The sequence below is a fragment of the Triturus cristatus genome, chromosome 6 (assembly GCF_964204655.1).
Source record: "Triturus cristatus chromosome 6, aTriCri1.1, whole genome shotgun sequence".
Lineage (NCBI taxonomy): Eukaryota > Metazoa > Chordata > Amphibia > Caudata > Salamandridae > Triturus > Triturus cristatus.
In genome coordinates this window covers 1,318,036,945-1,318,043,090 of record NC_140589.1, presented here as the reverse complement: position 1 = coordinate 1,318,043,090, position 6,146 = coordinate 1,318,036,945, and the positions used below count along the sequence as shown (strand labels likewise).

Here is a 6,146-nt window from a genome sequence, read left to right as displayed (position 1 = left end):
AATCGCATGTTAGCACCCTTTTTCACTACGCTTCCCTTTGCATCTCTAATGAGATGCAAAGTGGGCGTTCCAGAGCAAAATAATAGGAGAAATGTTGCTAAGCGACATTTCTCCTATTATCAAGCTTCACGCTAACCCTGTTAGAGACAAAAAAAGCAGCGCTAACCACGGTTAACGCTGCTTTTTTACGTCTGCTAATTTTCAGAGTTAGCCATGTAATCCAATGGGAGGTGGATTACATGGCTAAGTCCACCATGGGCCATCAACAAGGATATCCCTATCCTTGTAGTTTTATCGCTGCATTACCAGCGATAACCTCCCAAAATGCCGCTATCGCTGGATTTTTAATCGCCTAGGCGGTTAGCTTTGTTAATAACGTGATAACCCGGTGATATTATCCAACGATAGCGGGCATTAAAAAAATTAACGCTAAGCGCCCTTAGCGTTAATCTTCCCTGTTCCTTATTAATATGCCCCTAAGCGCTTTATGACACAATGAATGGACAGATGTATCTATTGAATTGATCAACTGTGTTATCATTGACTCTGTTTTCTCTTAATCGTTTTAACCTTCTCGGCTAAAATTGTTATGATTTTAAATAACTAGAAACACTAAAAATGTACTTTACCTAAACAGTAAAGACCAGCGGTGTCAAACACAAGGCCCGCGGGCCGAATCCGGCCCGCCAGACCTCGTCATGTGGCCCGTGTAGCCGCCGCCGGCCGCCAGCCTTCACCGTTTATTCTCGCTTTTATTTTGACACAAGAAAGCCTTCACCTTATTCTCGAAAGCCGCCTCTTCAGCGCATGCGCGGCCGCCTCTTCAGCGCATTGCGCGCCAGCCTACAAGCCAGGGAACGTCTACCTTCTAGCACCGCCGGCCGTTCTACAGGAAACCTCCACATTACATGCATTGAGAAAACCTCCACTTGTTTTTATATTGAGTGCATGCCATCCTGTGACAGATCCAACGGCTGCCTGAACCCTTCTCTCCTGTACTGTAAGTACATATGATGTATGTGGGGGGGAGGGGGGGTCTGCTTATTAGGGGGGGTCTGCTTATTTTTCTGCTTAAAAAACTTTGGATATACTGACCACTTCCGTGTCACTTTACAGCAGGGGTGTCAAACTCAAATTCATCAGGGGCCGCATCAGCAGTTTGGTCACCCTCAAAGGGCCGGTTGTATGTGTAGGACTATGTGTCCACTATTTATTATCATAAATTATTGTCACTGCATTCAATTATTACTGTTTTTTGTAATAATAACTAGCTCTGAAATCAGAAACATAGTCAGAATAATGGCAAGTAGATATTCAAATGTACAATTATTGTACAATTTATTGAAAAATGATTTTTGGTAACAGACAGTAATTTTTTTTTTTAAACATACAAATATTGCCAAACACTGTTTATTACACATATGGCAAACACAAGGCATTAACTTTTTTTTAACTTTTCTGACTAGATGGCTGACATCGTTTTCCTGAGGTCAGTCCATCGATGTCTGGCGTTAGGTCTTGTGCTGTAGCAATCCGCAAAACAGCATGGAGGTTATCATCAGTGATGCGTGATCTGAGCTTGGTCTTGTTCAGATTCATGACTGAAAACATCTGTTCACATAGATAGGTGCTCCCAAACATGGACAGAACACGTGCAGCTTGAAGTCGGAGCTGTGGCATCAAAGCAGGGGGGAGGAGACGGTAAAAGTCGTCGACTGTCGCATCCTGGAACTTCGCTTTCAGGCTGCTGTTGCACTGAAGTTCTATTAATTCCATTTGAAGGTGATGTGGTGCACTGTCAACATCGATGTTGAAGGGATCGGCAAAGCTGGTAAAGGTTAAGTTTTGTCCTTTAAAGTCAGAAAAGCGTCGATTGAATTTATCAATCAGCCGATTCACTTTGGTACCCAATCGAGCACCTGAAAAAGTACCTGGGAATGAGGTTGAGATGCTCTGGCAGGTAGGAAAGTAGGCAAGACTGTCTTTTTCAAGCTGTGACTTCCATAGGCGCAGTTTCTCCTGGAAAGCTGTTATTGCCTCATACATTGAGGTTATGACTTGTTTGCGGCCCTGCAGCTTCAGATTCAGTTGGGCGAGATGCTCTGTTATGTCACACAACATGGCAAAATTGCACAGCCAGTTTGGATCTGACAGTTCTGACAACGGCTTCCCTTTACTTTGCATAAAAAGAGTACTTTCTTCCAAAAGCTCACAAAATCTCTTGAGAACGGAGCTCCTACTCAGCCACCTTACTTCTGTATGGTATGGCACATCTGTATGTTCCATGCCCACCTCCTTCAAAAAATGTTGGAACTGACGATGATTCAGACCCCGTGCACGCAGAAAATTCACTGTTTTCATGACTGTGGACATTAGGTTATCCAGTTGCAGAACCTTGCCACACAGAGCTCCTTGGTGGATAATGCAGTGATAAGTTATCAGCGGCGTGTGGCAATTACTTTTTTCCATTTTCTCTTTTAACAGTCCAACCAAGCCATTTCTCTCTCCACACATTGCTGGAGCGCCATCAGTAGTAAGTCCCACCAACTTTTCCCACGGTAATTTCATTTTATTTACGGATTCCTCCACTGCATTGAAGATGTCCCTCCCAGTTGTTGTCCCATACATGGCGACCACATCCAAGAGCGCCTCACTGACAGACAAGTCTTCCTTCACACCTCTTACAAAAATAGCTAGATGAGCTGTATCAGTATTGTCAGTGCTTTCATCAACAGCTAATGAAAATGCCAGATAACTGCATGCCTCTTCAGCCAACTTTGTTTTAAGATTACAGGCTAGGTCCCTGACTCGGTCTGTGATGGTGTTTCTTGACAAGCTGACATTGCTAACAGCCTGTCTCTGCTCAGGGCACACCTGTTCACATACCTTCAGCATACACTGCTTTACAAATGCACCTTCTGAAAAGCACTTTGAAGCTCGCGCAATTTCTATAGCCACAAGATAGCTGGCTTTCACTGCTGCATCATTTTTTGCTGTCATTTTTGCAAAAATATTCCGTTGAGAATGCAGGCTACCTTTTAATTCTTGGACCTTTTGTTGCTTTTCCTGGTGGCTAAGGTTAGCAAATTTGGCTCCATGTTTGGTCTCAAAGTGCCGGCGTAAATTGTATTCCTTCATCACTGCCACTGCCTCATAGCAAATAAGACATACCGGCTTGTCTCCATTAATCACAAACATGTATTCACTTTCCCATCTCTCCTGAAATTGCCTTCCCTCTGCATCAACTTTTCTTTTCTTGGACATTTTTGGGTTATTAATTTGATTGTAGTTTATGGTCCCTATACCACTGTAAAGTGACACGGAAGTGGTCAGTATATCCAAAGTTTTTTAAGCAGAATAATAAGCAGACTTCCCCCTAATAAGCAGACCCCCCCCCTCCCCCCCACATACATCATATGTACTTACAGTACAGGAGAGAAGGGTTCAGGCAGCCGTTGGATCTGTCACAGGATGGCATGCGCTCAATATAAAAACAAGTGGAGGTTTCCTCAATGCATGTAATGTGGAGGTTTCCTGTAGAACGGCCGGCGGCGCTAGAAGGCAGACGTTCCCTGGCTTGTAGGCTGGCGCGCAATGCGCTGAAGAGGCGGCCGCGCATGCGCTGAAGAGGCGGCTTTCGAGAATAAGGTGAAGGCTTTCTCGTGTCAAAATAAAAGCGAGAATAAATGGTGAAGGCTGGCGGCCGGCGGCGGCTACACGGGCCACATGACGAGGTCTGGCAGGCTGGATTCGGCCCGCGGGCCTTGTGTTGGACACCGCTGCTTTACAGTGGTATAGGGACCATAAACTACAATCAAATTAATAACCCAAAAATGTCCAAGAAAAGAAAAGTTGATGCAGAGGGAAGGCAATTTCAGGAGAGATGGGAAAGTGAATACATGTTTGTGATTAATGGAGACAAGCCGGTATGTCTTATTTGCTATGAGGCAGTGGCAGTGATGAAGGAATACAATTTACGCCGGCACTTTGAGACCAAACATGGAGCCAAATTTGCTAACCTTAGCCACCAGGAAAAGCAACAAAAGGTCCAAGAATTAAAAGGTAGCCTGCATTCTCAACGGAATATTTTTGCAAAAATGACAGCAAAAAATGATGCAGCAGTGAAAGCCAGCTATCTTGTGGCTATAGAAATTGCGCGAGCTTCAAAGTGCTTTTCAGAAGGTGCATTTGTAAAGCAGTGTATGCTGAAGGTATGTGAACAGGTGTGCCCTGAGCAGAGACAGGCTGTTAGCAATGTCAGCTTGTCAAGAAACACCATCACAGACCGAGTCAGGGACCTAGCCTGTAATCTTAAAACAAAGTTGGCTGAAGAGGCATGCAGTTATCTGGCATTTTCATTAGCTGTTGATGAAAGCACTGACAATACTGATACAGCTCATCTAGCTATTTTTGTAAGAGGTGTGAAGGAAGACTTGTCTGCCAGTGAGGAGCTCTTGGATGTGGTCGCCATGTATGGGACAACAACTGGGAGGGACATCTTCAATGCAGTGGAGGAATCCGTAAATAAAATGAAATTACCGTGGGAAAAGTTGGTGGGACTTACTACTGATGGCGCTCCAGCAATGTGTGGAGAGAGAAATGGCTTGGTTGGACTGTTAAAAGAGAAAATGAAAAAAAGTAATTGCCACACGCCGCTGATAACTTATCACTGCATTATCCACCAAGGAGCTCTGTGTGGCAAGGTTCTGCAACTGGATAACATAATGTCCACAGTCACGAAAACAGTGAATTTTCTGCGTGCACGGGGTCTGAATCAACGTCAGTTCCAACACTTTTTGAAGGAGGTGGGCATGGAACATACAGATGTGCCATACCATACAGAAGTAAGGTGGCTGAGTAGGAGCTCCGTTCTCAAGAGATTTTTTGAGCTTTTGGAAGAAATTACTCTTTTTATGCAAAGTAAAGGAAAGCCCTTGTCAGAACTGTCAGATCCAAACTGGCTGTGCGATTTTGCCATGTTGTGTGACATAACAGAGCATCTCGCCCAACTGAATCTGAAGCTGCAGGGCCGCAAACAAGTCATAACCTCAATGTATGAGGCAATAACAGCTTTCCAGGAGAAACTGCGCCCATGGAAGTCACAGCTTGAAAAAGACAGTCTTGCCCACTTTCCTACCTGCCAGAGCATCTCAACCTCATTCCCAGGTACTTTTTCATGTGCTCGATTGGGTACCAAAGTGAATCGGCTGATTGATGAATTCAATCGACGCTTTTCTGACTTTAAAGGACAAAACTTAACCTTTACCAGCTTTGCCAATCCCTTCAACATCGATGTTGACAGTGCACCACATCACCTTCAAATGGAATTAATAGAACTTCAGTGCAACAGCAGCCTGAAAGCGAAGTTCCAGGATGCGACAGTCGACGACTTTTACCGTCTCCTCCCCCCTGCTTTGATGCCACAGCTCCGACTTCAAGCTGCACGTGTTCTGTCCATGTTTGGGAGCACCTATCTATGTGAACAGATGTTTTCAGTCATGAATCTGAACAAGACCAAGCTCAGATCACGCATCACTGATGATAACCTCCATGCTGTTTTGCGGATTGCTACAGCACAAGACCTAACGCCAGACATCGATGGACTGACCTCAGGAAAACGATGTCAGCCATCTAGTCGGAAAAGTTAAAAAAAAGTTAATGCATTGTGTTTGCCATATGTGTAATAAACAGTGTTTGGCAATATTTGTATGTTTAAAAAAAAAAAAATTACGGTCTGTTACCAAAAATCATTTTTCAATAAATTGTACAATAATTGTACATTTGAATATCTACTTGCCATTATTCTGACTATGTTTCTGCTTTCAGAGCTAGTTATTATTACAAAAAAAAGTAATAATTGAATGCAGTGACAATAATTTATGATAATAAATAGTGGACACATAGTCCTACAGGTACAACCGGCCCTTTGAGGGTGACCAAACTGCTGATGCGGCCCCTGATGAATTTGAGTTTGACACCCCTGGTAAAGACCTTCAGCTACACTTACTACTAAAAAATAAAACGTATACCATTGACCATGCACAGAAAAGCAGCATTATATTAATATCTACTTAACTGATTATCCAGCTGAAAGAACCAGAAATCTGACTCCATCCTGTGCTGGAGTCCTCAAAACTATGTAAACT

General features: G+C 43.7%; 2 pseudogenes; one reads left to right on the top strand and one right to left on the bottom strand.

The window, feature by feature from the left end:
• Nucleotides 1-1,449: 1,449 nt before the first annotated feature.
• Nucleotides 1,450-3,264, bottom strand: LOC146821367 (general transcription factor II-I repeat domain-containing protein 2 pseudogene; annotated as a pseudogene).
• A 569-nt stretch (nt 3,265-3,833) lies between these two features.
• On the top strand, nt 3,834-5,648 carry LOC146821366 (general transcription factor II-I repeat domain-containing protein 2 pseudogene; annotated as a pseudogene).
• The last annotated feature ends 498 nt before the right edge of the window (nt 5,649-6,146 follow it).